Here is a 14,936-nt window from a genome sequence, read left to right as displayed (position 1 = left end):
GCCAGCCACCGCCACGCAGCAGGGAAGTGACCAGGAAAGCCCTTCTGTAGGCAGAGCCCTGGGTCCAAATTTACCACCCAGCCCAGAGGCCCTTTTGCCCTGTGATTTGCTGTGAACCCATCCAGCATTTGAGGAAGCCACGTGTGGCACCTCTCCAAACGAGGTGTGCAGACGTGGGCACCCGATTGTGGCAGCCAGGTCCCAGTGGCCCGGAATGGACACACCCCACGTAGCACTGTGACCAATGAACGGTCAGTAGATTTGGTCCACACGCGCTGTGGGATCGTTGCCCCTGTGGAAAAGACTCAGGGACATGGGAAGGTTTCCACTCCTGGGTGCCCAAGGCTCATCACCACTGACGCGTGGCACGTAGAAGGAGCGGGCTCAGATCCGGAGGTGGAAACCACGCCTCTGCGGGCCAGGCCCACGTAGGCTCATGCACACATGGATATGATCGGGTGGGAAAGTCTGCAAAATCCCATTCCAAAGGACATTCTGCTAAATAGGGCGGGTGTGTGATATGAGAATGATGTGTGTGTGAGGGGGTGGCTGACGCAGCCTGGCTGGGCCACTGAGGCACAAATGAAACGGTGTCCTGCCCTCTGGCCCAGCCCTGCTTCCCCTCTGTTGACCGTTCTGAGGACCTTCCTGTGGGGGCGCATGGATGTCGGGGACCCCGCTGCAGGGGTGGCCCTGCGGCAGGTTGGCTGGTGGCTGGTGGCTGGTGCCCGGGCCCCGTTACCACCTCCTCCGAGCTCCCGTCCTCTTCCCTAAGGCGGAGGGTCTTTCTCGGGGTTCTCCACCTTATCATCAAAGCGACGTGAACTTGACCCGGGACTCCTCCTTTGGCCTTGCGCAGTCATCCTCGCTGCCGAAGGACCTGGGCCGGGAGGGCCTGGCTGTGGGCTGCCTGTTGCTTTCTTGGCTGTCTGAGATGGTGCTGGTCCCGGCTGCTGGCCTGAGCCTCAGCGGGCAGCTGTGCGTCCCTGACACCGTGAACTGGATCTTTCCCCTGCGACCTGGGAACTTCCCCTCAAAGAGACAGAGGACTCCGTCTGGGGCTGAGTTCTTCTTTACCAGCCCTTTGCTCCCAGGGCTTCTCCCTCCCACACGGAGAGCGGCATTCATTAGGCGCCGACGGGTGCTCTGTGGTTTTCACGACTCAGAGAGCCCTGTTTCAGCCTGAGGAACCAGAGTTCCCACACTAGGATGTGGGTGTTCTAGCTAGAGGCAAAGGGACCCCGGGGACGTGTGATGTCCACTGTCATCCTGGATGCCGGGGGCTCCCCTGGGAGGACTGGAAATGCACCCCAATCCATGGGCCCTGGGGACATCCCTGGGAGCCCTGGGGAGGCTGGGTGCTGAGGTCTGGCTTCCCATCCCCGTCTGCTTTCTGCACCTCAGAGAATGGGAGCAGGGGCCTGGGGAGTGGGAGCCACAGCTGGGCAGAAGTGGTGCCAAAGCCACAAGTCTCACAGAGCCTGCCTCTCTCTCTCTTCTCCCTCAGGACTTTATCCTGAAGCCACCAGCAGAAGGACACCTCGAGGGGATCTTGTCACCTGTGGACCGAAAGGGAAAGAGGCCAATTGGAAGAGGTAGGATCCAAAAACACCGCGGGCGGCATCTTGATTATACAAACGAAACCATCTCATCTCAGAGTGGTGCGCGCCTGTAATCCCAGCTGCTCGGGAGGCTGAGGCAGGAGGACTGCAAGTTGGAGGCCTGCCTGGGCAACTTATAGAGGCCCTGTCTCAAAATAAAAAAATAAAATAAAATAAAAGGGTTGACGATGTAGCTCAGTGGGTTCAATCCCCAGGGACCAAATAAATAAATAAATAACGGGTCTAATCCTCTGTCCTCTTCCTGCTCGGCAAACCCATCGTTTCTGAGCCTGGGCTGCCTCACTCCTTGACCCATCCCTAGATGTCAATTTAGGGAAGGGACAAAGGGCCAAGAGCTGATCCAGGATGTGGATCCAGGAGCTTCGGAGGGCCTGGCCCCGTGTCCAGGGCAGCTCCCTTTCCTCCCCTCCCCCTCCCACGCCCACCCAGTCCTGGGTCAGAGAAGGAAACCTCCTTAGTGCGGTGCCTACTGCCCCGCCCAGGGTCCCCTGATCGGGTTTAAACGCACAAGGACCAGGATGGCCACCACATTCTGGGACGCGGCTGGGAACAGGAAAGCCCTGCTCTCTCCCGAGGCTCCGGCTGCCCACGGCCCCAGGACTGGCGATGAGCTGCGTGGCCTCCCGGGAGGGTCCTGAGTGTCCAGCCTCTGACCAGGTGTCCAGCCTCTGGCCGGCCTCGGCCACAGTGTGTCCTAGGAGCCATCTGTCTTCTCCCTGTGAAATGCGGTGGCCGGGATGTGACTGTTTCCCCCTCATGTCCTTCATTTCTGAGGTTCCGGACCAGAGCTGACCAGGAGGAGGTGGCAGGGGTGTGGGAGAGAGGAGGACGCGGAGGGAGGCTGCAGACAGGGGAGGCCGTTGGCAGCTCCAGGAGAGAGAACCTGCGGCGCCCGGGCTGTTCCCCCTTCTTTCCCTTGGGAGCGGCCGCCGTCGGGACCGGGCATCGTTTTTGGCCGCAGTCCAGGCAGGTGGCCGGCAAAGCAGGGCCAGGCTGAGGTCCAGCGGACGGCGGCCTGTGTGGCTGTCCGTGCCCCACGGCCTCTGGTCCTGCGGCCCCGAGGAGCCGGAACCTTAACTGCAGGCCTCCTGGCAGAGGCCGCGGGAGGCAGAGGCCTTATCCCGGGCCGAGTCCTGCCTGCTCTGTCCATCAGAAGGTGCCTGCTGGCCGTTCCCCTGGGTGGCTTCTCCATGGGGAAAGGATCTCTTTAAACACAGAGAAAGCAGCAGGGGGCAGGGGGGGGCGGGGGTGTTGCTCTCAGTTTACCTTGAGGAGGGGCCTCGTGCCTTAGCCCACCTCTCTGGTTAACCTGGAAACAGGAAGATGTTCGTGGCAGGGAAAACATAAAGGTAGCCGTAAAGCAGCTTGCTGGGGCTCTGGAGCCGGGGGCTGCAGGCAGGTCCCAGCTCTGCCCTCCAGTAGCTGTTTGACTCAGGGCCAGTGGTCTTCTCTGGCCTCGGTCTTCTCGTCTGTGAAATGGGCGCCTGGCACGTGTCTCACCAGGCAATCGGGAGGGCCAGGTCACCGCGGTGGGAAGCCCCCCAGTTTGCTTTAACGTGTGGGAGCAGTGTGCCGCTTCTCAGGGTGACCTCCCTGAAGAGGCCCGGGCTCTGGGGATGGTAAGAGTGGGTCTTTGTCACCAACAGGGAGGTTGCCATGGGGATGCATACCTCTCTCTGTTCAGGGTCTAAAAAAGGCTGCAAGAGGAGCCTGGCTTATGTCATCTCTGTTCTGACATCCTGGGGCTCAGGGCCATCTTGGGCCTGAAGAAGACTCTTCAGGCCTGGCCTCTACCCCGCAGCTGACACTTGACTCCCATGGTCTCCCCACCCCCCGGGGAGCAACAACGTGCTCCTCCCAAGTGGGGCCACCTGGGCTTCCCAGAAGTTGTCAGTGACTGCGGGCAACCCCTGTACCAGTGACAGTGTGTGACCGCAGCTCCTCCGGTAGCCCGGACACCTAAAAAGGCACCGTCTGCACCCACAGTGGTGCCTCTTGAGTGCGTAGTCCCCTACCCGTGGTGGCACTCTTCCCAAGTTCTGCACCAAGCATGTCCCAAGTCCAGAGCTCAGGCAGAAGGGAAGTGCCCGGGGTCTTATCTCCCCGCAGGCAGCCGCTGGAGCATCCTGAGATCTGAGGACAGGAAGCAGGTGGCCGGAGGGGCCCGTGAGGCGCAGCCAGTCCAGGCTCCAGTTTCCGAGTCCTCCCTGTTGTTCATGCTCTTGGTCCCACCCAGGATCCACCGCCGCATCCAAGGCCGTGAATTTTTACCCCTGTGTTTTCTTCTGGGAGTTTTATAGATTTAACTCTTCTGTTGAGGCCGTTGGTTCCTGGTGAGTTGTGCACCATCCCCATCCTTGTTTGCAGAGCTCGGGACCAAACCCAGGCCTTGTGCATGCGGGCCACGCGGCTGCTCTTCCGTGTGAGCCGCGGGAACTGCCCCCAGCGGGCTTCGTGACCGTTTTTAATAACGATGTAAATCCAGAGCGAGACTCTCGGCTGGAGAAGAGTCACACAGAGCAACTGTGGCGAGGACGGGAGGACGAGGGATGCCATCTCCAGATGCCATGTCCGCGTCAGAGGGTGGAAAGTGACCGGCCCAAGGCCACTGGGCTGTGAACACCCGGGAGCAGCCTCGGCTGCCGCTCTTGAGCCCTGGTTGGCTGCGCCTTTGTTAGTTGGCAAATAGAAAATGGAATCTTTGAATGGACCCTTACAAATCAAGTGAGAAGCCTCCGTGGCCCGGGCTCTGCTGGGTCGGCTGCTGACACTGACCGCGCTCCCCGTGCTGCTGGAGGGAGGGGACAGAACCACCTGTCCCTGAGCTCGGGGGTGGGCAATGGTAACTCCCCCGTTAGGGAAGAAGGGACTTGTGGGGTCCAGGAGGGAGATTAGGCTCTGGACTCTGCTGCTTTTGGTTTTTTACAAACCAGGTTACTTAGCGGAGCACGGTGGTGCACACCTGTCTTCCCAGCTGCCGGGGAGGCTGAGGCAGGAGGATGGCAAGTTCAAAGCCAGCCTCAGAAAAAGCGAGGCCCTAAGCAACTCAGTGAGCCCCTGTCTCTAAATAAAATACAAAACAGGGCTGGGATGGGCTCAGTGGTCGTGGGCCCCTGAGTTCAGTCCCTGGTACCCCCTCATAAGTCACCTTACCTTCTTTAGGCTCCCCGTGTCCTCCAGGTCAACACCTGCGCCACAGTGGGTCACGTACCGTAACTAATGACCTGACACATCGCTGTCACAGGAGCGTCGCTGACCGAGGCTCCCTTGGGGTTGTGGTTCTGTGGGTTTTGGCAAACGTACAGTGACGTGACGTGTGTGCACCATCACGGTGCCACGCGGGACAGTTCCGCTGTCAGACATGCTCTGCGCTTCCCCTTGTCCGCCCCCTGCCCCTTGACTACCTCGGATAAGAGAACCCTCTGTTCTTTATCTTTTCTTTTTCCTTCACCCGGGCATATTCACTTAGCCTAACGCCCTCAAGGTCCCCATGTTATAGCGTGTTCTGGAATCCCCTCCTTTTTAGGATTGACTAATACTCCATGTTGTGTGCACACCGCATTCCTCTTGTCCATCCACCAGCGATGGACGCCGGGTGGCTTCTGTATTTCAGCTGTCAGGACCGTGCCTCTGAGCCTGTTCCTTCTTTGCACTGAGCCGCGCTCCGTTTCCTGAATGTGCGACGATTGCTTTCCCCGTCCCCGACAGAACGACGACTTTTTGCTTCCCGATTTCAGGACTTGGGACGAGCTGCTGTCAGCCCCTGTGCTCAGGTTTTTTGTGGCTCTAAGTGTTCGACTCGCAGTTGCTGAATCACAGGGTCAGAGCAGCTCTGGGATTATAAGAAACGGCCACACTGTCTTGAAGTCCCTGTGCCCTGCTGGACAGCGCCCGGCGCTCCGTCCTCAGCACCATTTGGTGTCTCCGGGGTGTGCATTTTGGCCTCTCTAATAAATGTGCGGTGACCTGGTTTCCTGGGAGCCTCTCGTTGCCCCCTGGACGTCTCTGGTCCCATGTGTGTCTGGGACTTTTGCTGCTTCTTGATGGGGGACCTGTTGCCCTCTTGTTGGGTTTTACAAGTGCTTTGTGCTTTCCGACGAGTGTCCTTTCCCAGCCACCTGGGGCTTGTCTTAGGTGCCCTGGACAGTGACTTTCCCGGCTGACCAATGACTTTTGACGTCTTTCCGGACCCGTCCCCACCTGGAGTCATCTGGATTTCTCCTGGGTCGGCTTCTAGGAATTCTGCAGGTCTCCATGTGACCTGCAGGTCTGGGTCATTGGAGTTCATTTCTGGGCAGGTGCAAGGTCTGCGTCTAGGTGACGGCAGCGATGGCCCTGCGTGTGGATTTCCAATTGTTCTGTCGTGACTTGTTGGGGACTCTCTCGTCCCTGCTCTGTTGACTCTGCTCTTTGTCAAGCGCCAGGTGACTGCATGTGGAGGGTCTGTGTGGCACTGTCCTTTCTTGTGCCGATGGCAGAGTTCCTACGCGGTGGCTGTGTGTGCGTCTCCAGGTCAAATGCCCGTCTCTGCTGTCCCTCAGTGTTAAGCTGGCCCTTCGGGTCCCTCATGGTGTGAACCTCGGATTCCGTCTGTCGAGAGCCGCGACGACTTGGGGAACTCTGGGTCAGTGGTTGGACAGAGCGGGGAGCTCTGACGCTGACAGCCCGGAACCTTCTGCCTCAGACGCGCACCGACTCCGCTCCTTCCTCCGGTTTCTTCCATCACGGTTTCTGGTTTTCCCCACAGGCCCCTGTGTGCTGTGAGGGCCAGGCCTGGGCGTCCCTGCTCCTGTGTGGGCAGAGCTGGGTCCCTTCCCATCCCAACCTGCTCGTCAGCGCTGGGGACAGAGCGATGGCCGGGCAGGGCCACACCTGGTGGATATTAGAGATTTCTAGAAAAACAGAACCGAGAACCAATGGTGTTGGGGTGTGTGTGTGTGTGTGGTGTGTGTGTGGTGTGTGTGTGGTGTGTGTGTGTGTGCTGTGTGTGTGTGTGTGGTGTGAGTGATGTGTGGGTGTGTATGTGTGGTGTTTGTGTGTATGTGTGGTGTTTGTGTGTATGTGTGGTGTTTGTGTGTGTGTGTGGTGTGTGTGTGTGGTGTGTGTGTGTGGTGTGTGTGTGGTGTGTGTGTGTGTGTGGTGTGTGTGTGTGGTGTGAGTGATATGTGTGTGGTGTGTGTGTGTGGTGTGTGTGTGTGGTGTGTGTGGTGTGTGGGTGTGAGTGATATGTGTGTGGTGTGTGTGTGTGGTGTGTGTGTGTGGTGTGTGTGGTGTGTGGGTGTGAGTGATATGTGTGTGGTGTGTGTGTGTGGTGTGTGTGGTGTGTGGGTGTGAGTGATATGTGTGTGGTGTGTGTGTGTGGTGTGTGTGGTGTGTGGGTGTGAGTGATATGTGTGTGGTGTGTGTGTGGTGTGTGTGTGGTGTGTGGGTGTGAGTGATGTGTGTGTGGTGTGAGTGATGTGTGTGTGGTGTGTGTGTGGTGTGTGTGTGGTATGTTGTGTGGTGTGGTGTGTGTGTGTGTGGTGTGTGTGTGGTGTGTGTGTGGTATGTTGTGTGGTGTGGTGTGTGTGTGTGTTGTGTGGTGTGGTGTGTGTGTGTGGTGTGGTGTGTGTGTGGTGTGTGGTGTGTGTGTGGTGTGTGGTGTGTGGTGTGTGTGTGGTGTGTGTGGTGTGTTGTGTGGTGTGGTGTGTGTGGTGTGGTGTGTGTGTGTTGTGTGGTGTGTGGTGTGTGTGTGGTGTGTGGTGTGTGGTGTGTGTGTGGTGTGTGGTATGTGAGTGGTGTGTGTGTGTGGTGTGTGGGTGTGAGTGATGTGTGTGGTGTGTGTGTGTGGTGTGTGTGGTGTGTGGGTGTGAGTGATGTGTGTGTGTGTGTGTGTGATGGAACCGCGGCCCACAGGACTGTGGAGGCAGGCAGAGACCCAGGGGAGCTGGTGGTGTCGGTTCCAGCCCAAGGGCAGGGGATGACCAGTGTCCAGCTCAGGAAGTCCGAGAGGCCGGCTTCCCTCTCCCTCTGGGGCAGCCCGAGCTGTCCATTTTGTGTTGCCACAACAAACCCCCCGCGGCTGGACGATGGGAAAAGAACACGTTTACTGTCCCTCCCTCTGGAGTCCGGGAGGTGCAGGATGTGGACGCGGGATTCGGGTTCGGTCGTCTGGTGAGGGCTGTGGCTCCCAGGGGGGACATGCCAGCTCCTCACATGGTGGAAGGCAGAAGGGCCAGGGCGGGGTGAGGCCGAAGCCTCTTTGAGGGCGACCTCCGTCCTGTGGGTGGGAGAACAGTGCCCTTGTCCCATCCCCTCCCAAGGCCCCGCCCTTCACACCGCCACACTGGCCACTAGGTCTCAGAGGGACACATTCAAGCCACAGCCCTGAGGTTCCTTGTTCTCTTCGGGTCTTTGATTGGACGAAGCCACCCACACTGGGGACACTCAGCTCACACATGCAGATGTAACCTCAGCCGGAGCCACACTCACAGACCACCCTGGACAATGTCTGTCCAGACGCTGGGCCCCGTGACCCTGGAACTCTCTCTAGGGAGCTTCACACCCGGGGGGTGACCTTTTAGTACTTGCGTTTCTGAACTAAAACATCATTATCATTATCCTCCTCATCATTATTCTTATCACCCTGCACGCTGGGCATCAACCCAGGATGCTCTGCCGCTGAGCCACATCCCCAGCCTTTTTGTTTTGAAACAGGTTCTGGGTTCATGGCCCAGGTTGGCCTTGAACTTGGGACCTTCTTGCCTCAGCCTCCTGAGGGGCTGAGGTCACAGGCGTGTGTCCCTGGCCCTGGGTGGACAAGAGGAAGTCTATTTTAATGGTGATGGTGGAGTCAGATCGGCTCTGACCCTGGTCGGGAAGGAGCCTCGTGGAGCCTGCGGCGAACCTGGTCTGCGTGACCTCGCCGGTCAACAAGCATCACGTCATCAAGGAGGGAAAGCCAACAAGAGGGGGACACCTTCTAGTCACGTCCATGGACGATTTTGGGGAAAGAGAAAACATAAACGTTTTTGAATATTTTTGCTCATAGAGTCACTTCTGAAAGTGACACCGTGATGTTCGGAGGATGTTTGGCACAGAGGGTGGCGCGTTGGCAGCAACCCCGTTTCCATGTCCTTGTCCCTACCTCACTGTGCCATCATTTATTTCAAATTCATCGTTTTCAGTTCATCATTCACGCTCAGGGATGGCTGCGCCGTGGGGCTGGGGGTCTGAACTGCGCGAAGGGCCCTCCAGGGGTTCTGGACGCTCTTGAAATGAACGTGTGTCCCCAGGGCCGGGGGCCAGGTCCTTCTCTGAGTGAACGTTTGTGCAGAGCATTTTAGAGGCTAAGGGATACGAACGTGCCCATCTGAGGTCAGCAGGTCCTCCATCAAAACTTGCCAGCGACGTGGCGGTGGCCCAGAACTCAGATGGCCAAAGACCTTTCCCAAAGCCCAGAGGTCCACCCCTGCCCTTGCTCAGAAAGGCCAGCTCGTAGCTGGTGTGAGGTCTGCCTTTACACTCCCAGGGGCCACTGACCCCTTCCTGCAGCTCCCTGGGTGGACAGCCTTAGCCACTGGCCCTGGCCGGCCGGTGGGCAGATGTTCCCAAGGGAGGGGCTGCTGGAGGCGGGGAGCGGGAGGGGGAGCAGGCCCAGGGACAAAGTCCCGCCTGTGACCAGGTGGCCTCTAGGTGCAGTGGACGGAGGCAAAACAGAGCCAGGGTCCCCTGACTTGGTACCTGCGTGGCTGCAGCTCCTCGGAGCTCTCAGGGTTCCAGCACCACGTGTCCCTGGGCGGGCACTGTCACTTGGTCCTCGGGGTGACAGCTTGCCTGGTGGCTGTGCGCGCCCTCCCGTTGGTCCCCCCCTCGGCGCCATCCCTGCCTGGGTCTCTGCCCCCGCTCCCTCCCCAGCAGCACAGTCTGTGAAGCAGCTGTTCTAATTAAAAATCTCATAAATGCCGGCAAGAAGGATCCAGGGGTTTGTTTTTATTTCCTGCTGGACTCCCCAGAGAGGTTTTTTGGTAGGAAAGGTCCCATCGGAGCTGAGATTTTCCTCCCAGACTTCAAAGACCAGTCTTTGTAGGAGCCCGGCAGCTGTTTAATCTGAACTTGAACTCGGGGCCAGGCCTGTCCCCAGGAGGAGGAGGAGGAGGAGGAGGAGGAGGAGGAGGAGGAGGAGTGAGGGCGAGGCCAGAGTTTGCTTCTGTGCCTGGGAGAAGCTCCCCAGGTGCGTGCCTGGGCCCTGCAGTGTCCACAGCTGGGCAGTAAGTGTCCAGGCCAGGAGAGAGCAAGGGACCTGGGCAGCGGGGCTGGCTGCACCCCCCAGCCTCCGCCGTTCCCTGGACCCTCTTTGGCATGTGGAGATGAACACTCCCAGCCGCCATCTCAGAGCTCACGGTGTGACAGATCAGCAAGGTCCCTCTCAGGAGCAGAGCTTGCATGGGCGGCTGTTATTGTTAAGGCAATAAAACAACAACTCAGAGCTCGGGAGACGGAGGCGAGGCTGTTCTCTCCGGCCGAGAGGCCCCGGCTTCCTGCCTTTGTTCTGGCCGGGCACGTGTGCCCGCGGAGGGGCCATCGGAACGTCCGCTCTGTTCGCTTCCTGCTTTTCTTTGCACCATCCCTCAGTGCAGGACAGTGTGTGTGGTTCCTTCCTGGCCATCCCAGGGTCACGGGAACCCTGCTGGCCAACACGCAGCTGGAACCTCCTGGGGGTAGTTTCCAGATCTACCAATAACATCCAGGTCGCTCGGTGGAATGGGAACTCGATTTAAGCAATGAATAAATTTTTAGTGCCAGTCCGTCCCACATGATATGTGTCCATGTACTATTTGGCACATACATGGAAGGTGGTTGTTGACCTGAAATGGAAACTGTGTTTCACCCGGAAGACGGCCCGGGGCTTGCCATAGCTTTTAAGTACGTGTGTTCGAAGCAGCTTTCTGTGACTATAACAAATGCCCGAGACAATCAACTTATAAAGAACAAAGGTTTATTTTGGTTCATGGTTTTCGGAATTTCAGTCCATGACCAGTTGGCCCTGTTATTGGGGCCTTTGATGGCACATCCTGGAGGGAACATGTGCAAAGAAAAACTGCTCGCCTCATGGTCAGGGAGCAAAGGAGCAGGAGAGGAGGGGGTGGAAGGCATGTCCCCAAGGACCTGAAGACCTTGCACCAGGCCCCACCCCTTCTAGGTTCCACCACCTTCCAACAGCACGGAGCCGGGGACCAATCTTAAATATGGAACCCTTTGGGAATATTCCAGAATGTGTGTAGTCAGTGCTCCTCCTTTAACGGTGGAGAAAATTCTCTGCTAATGGATCTTCTTTCTCATTTCCCTAACTTGAACCTCTCCATCTCTCAGTCCTACCTCCCCTGGCACCTGCCATCTGAGCTCTGCAGCTTGGCACACTTGGAGGCCCATTCCACCCCCAGCCTCCTTCTGGGAGCCTCCAATGACTGCGCACGCTGGTTTGCTGGCCCAGGGGGACTGTGACTCAGCGCTCCCTCCCGGGGACACGGAGCTGCCTCCTCTGGCACCCGCCTGCACCTTGGCATAGCTGAGAGCAAGAGCGGCATCGCGCTCTGCTTGCTGTGTGGGAAGGAGCCAGGCTTGAGGATGTTGGCCCAGGGCTGCGAACCACAGAGGTCAGCCACGCCCTTCTCCTCATCAATGAGTTTATTTTTGATTCCGAGGCAGCGCTAGGGTGATAAAAATATAAAGCTAAGTGGCAGACGTCAGAAAAAAAGCCCCGAGTGACGGAGTCGGGGAGACAGGCTGTTGCCTGTGGTTAAACGGGGTTTTTGTTTAACCGAGGTGACGCAGGACGCCTTCCCATTCAGCTCCTCTTGTGCCAGGCTTTCTAAGATGCCTCGGCCTGCTCCTGGTCTCCTAAGTGCATAATGGCCATGACTGACTCTCTGCTGCCAAGGCTGCTGCAGGGGGCAGCGAGCGCTGCTGGGACGGCAGGCTTCACCCGGCTGGTGCCTGGGCTCTGGGGCCTGAGGGACACTGCCCTGTGTGTCCCCGCCACCTCACTGTCTCCCCAGTGGCTCGAGCCAGGGCTCAGCAGGGACAGTAGGAGACCATCACGTGGGTGGGGACACTGAGGTCCAGTTGGGAAAGGGCCTGCCCAAGTCACCTCTGGCAGGTGAGAAGTGGGTCCCCAGGCCAGCAGAGACAGCACCCCTCAATCCATACACACCCCGCCCTGGGGCTGCCTCCAGCCTCCTCCCATCCCTCCTCCTCCGTGCCCTGGGGATTTTGTGCTCAGATCCTGTGGCCCCAAAGCCTGGGTTTGAATCTCCACTGTGTCCCCGGCTTCCTGGGTGGTTCTGGACCTCAGTTTCTCATTCAGAGTGACCAGTCCCTGAGGGTCCCTGTGAGGACTCCAAGGCAGGGAGCCTGTCCCAAGGCACAGCCTGGTGGGGCTGGGCACTGTCGCTCCGGGCCTTGGTGAGGAGGTGCAGCTCAGCCATGCTGCTCTGGGCCTCTGGACGGGACGGGCTCTGGGTCCAGTTCCTGGGAGTTTGCAGGGCATGCTGGGAGGAGGGTCCGTTGACTGGCGGGTGGGTGTTCGCCCCTCCCCAAGCTCCTCTTGTCCTGGTCCCAAGGAAAGGCGCTGAGAGGGAGCTGCAGGTGACTTAGGAGAGGCCCGAGCCTCACGGAGGCCTCCCTCCCAGCCCGGCCAGGGATGCTGGCTCTGCCAAGGCCTCTGTTTGGGACCCTCCGTCCTCTCCCCATGGTCAGGGACCTCCAGCATTTCCAGAGGCAGCTGCTTTTGTTCTGATCCAGAGATGCAACCGGCACTGTCTGTGTATGACCCTTGAACCCTCCTGGGGGGGTAGTATGGGGGTGGGGAGGACACCTTGCCAAGCCAAACCCTGCCAAATGAGGCCACCTTGTGTGGTCCCTCGGGGCACTGGGTTGGTCACACCCTGGGTCTTCTGAGCAGATCTGCTTCATTTCACCAGTGACCAGCACCTCCTCCTGCCTGGCCTCTGCCTCCCCTGCGGGTCACCCACTTCTGAACGCACCCCTGGGATACCCCTGAGATGCTTCGGGGCAAGGACTTTGCAGCCAACTCAATAGTCACTCTGGCATTGTCAGAGAGGAGCAGCAGCCGTGTGCAAAGCCCCTGGGTCGGCAGCTTTATTTATGCATTTATCTTTAATGGGGAGGCTGAGAGCAATTGCATGGTTTGTGAATATTTACAGGCAAATTACTACAGAGAGGAAATGAATTCGTTCTCTCTCCTCTCCCACCGTCAATAGATCACGCCGCGGTCCCTGTCGCCTCTCCCACCTCCTTCCCTTTTCTTTTTGCAGCTACTTGTGGTCTCTCTGCCAGCTCCAGGAGAGGCGGCTGGTAGGCATGCCAACTTAATGCACCATGCATTTATGGAGCACCTACAGTATGCAGAGCCCTGACTGGGGTGGGGGCTTCCAAGGTGAGCACCTCGGTCCTGGGTGGGTTTTCTCCGCAGGACTCTGGGGAAGGCGTAGTCAGCAGAAGAGGGTACTAGGCAATGGCCTCAAAGGATTTTTTTTCCCAGCGGAAAGGGCAAGCCAGGCTGGGGGACAGCAGAAGTGACCCGTCACAGCTATGAAAAGATGGGAGTTTTGGGGGGCCAGTGAACCTTCTGGTGTGAGCAGAAGTGGGAGGAGCTAGAGCTGGAAATGGGGGTTCTTCCTGCGTGAGGTGCTGTGTGGGCAAATCTGCCCCTTTCCAGGGGGAAGGCTTCGTTGGCATCACTCCTGTCCTAAAGGCCAGGAGGAGCAAATAGGAGAAAACCCAGTTGTCACCGGCCCTCCCTTTTCCCCAGCAGACATCACTAATCAGTTGCAGCACCATCGTTAGCTCTAGTGGTCCCCAGGCCAGGAGCCGGCAGGCATTGCCAATCAATACCGGGAGCTCTCATGGGCTCAGGGCCTCACGTTGGACGGCTGGATCTTAGGGTGGCCTTGACCGTGATGCATGAGGAGGAAATCGCCTCTTTACTCCGTGTTCCATTTCCTCACCTGTACACTGCGCAGAGGGACGGCTTGCTTGATTTGCAGGGACCATTCCAGTGCTAGCCAGCGTGGGTTAATGCACGTGTTTATTTATCTATTCTTTCTACAAAGTTGGAGTGAGCACGTGCTACACCTGGTGCTCAGAGGGGTCCTGGGGAGACCCTGGCGGTCCAGGAAGCTGAGATCTGGCCTCTGGGAGCAGAACTCAAGAGCAGGGCCACCTCGTCTCCTTCAGACAGACAGTGAGCAGACAGCCACCTGTCCTTGGTGCAGTGTGGATCACACAGGGCTCCCTAGGGACACTGGTCTTGGTCTCCCAGCCCATGTGCCTATGTGTCACTGACCCCACAGCCCACGTTGCAGGTCCTGCAGAGCCAGAGAGGAGTTGAGGTGACCCCTGTGGTCCCTGAGAGGGCCTCTGGCCAAGCCTTCTGGGAGCCGCCCTAGGACTGACCTCAGGGCCTCCCCCGGGTTCCCAAGGCCTCCTCCCCCTCCCTCCCCAGCACATGGGCGCTGAGCCATAGCCGTGAATGTCCCAGGCAGTCCCCTCTTGACTGCGTTCTCAGTTCACCCCGTCACTTGACATGGGAGCAGCCTTGACCCTGGGATCCTGGGGCCGGGAAAGACCAGAAACTTCCACACTGCTCAGAGACTCTGCGCGCCCAGGGCTCTCAGGTGCGGATGGGATCTCGGGGCCCATCTCATCTTCAGCCTCCTTAAAACACGGAGGCGGCAGCCTCCTGGGCCCCGTGAAGAGCTCTGTGGAGAGTCCCCACTGTGCGGCGTGGTCGACCACTTATTCTTTTCTGTTCCTTTAAGAGAAAGCACTTGGGAAAGACTGGCTCAGCACAGGGGCAGTGGAGGTCTGCGCCAGGGCAGGAGCGGCCAGTGACGGTGCTTCGTCGTCCTGTGGCCGGGGCCTTGCTGGAGGGCCCCTGGCCAGGCCCACCCTGCCTGTAGGCCAGGGACAGGGAGGCCTGTTGGCAACCACTTGGAAAACCTCCCGGCCACCTCCCGAGTCCCCTCACCTGGTTCGTGCAGCAGGTCCAGGTGTGGGGCTGCCGAGGGCGGCCAAGAGGTGGCTGAACCGCTTTTTAAATTTTTTTTTAATGTTTGAACCCTTTAACTGGCCCCTGGAAAACCCAGAGGCCCGCTTCCGGGGGAGGGAGAGGCCCACATGGGCCCACATGGCACTCAGGACGCCTGTTAGCGTCTTGATGGACGGTGAGACGCTATCGGATCCGTCTTTGTTGCTCCAGAGGCTGTGAGAGCGCACAGTAGGTCACCAGATCTCTGTTGGATGGAGAATAAA

The 14,936-nt window shown here is 58.6% G+C and overlaps 1 protein-coding gene across 1 annotated transcript in view; it reads left to right on the top strand.

Moving 5' to 3' along the window:
- Tspan18 (tetraspanin 18) overlaps positions 1-14,936 on the top strand; it is a 146,846-nt gene that overhangs the window by 27,957 nt on the left and 103,953 nt on the right. Inside the window, exon 2 of the mRNA XM_026399169.2 lies at positions 1,508-1,595. The gene's annotated coding sequence lies outside the window, so the exon portion shown is untranslated. The remainder of the gene's footprint in view (positions 1-1,507; positions 1,596-14,936) is intronic.

The sequence above is a fragment of the Urocitellus parryii genome, chromosome 4 (assembly GCF_045843805.1).
Source record: "Urocitellus parryii isolate mUroPar1 chromosome 4, mUroPar1.hap1, whole genome shotgun sequence".
In the NCBI taxonomy this organism is placed as follows: Eukaryota; Metazoa; Chordata; class Mammalia; order Rodentia; family Sciuridae; genus Urocitellus; species Urocitellus parryii.
The sequence above is the reverse complement of the archived record's forward strand: the minus strand, read 5'-3'. Positions and strand labels throughout refer to the sequence as shown.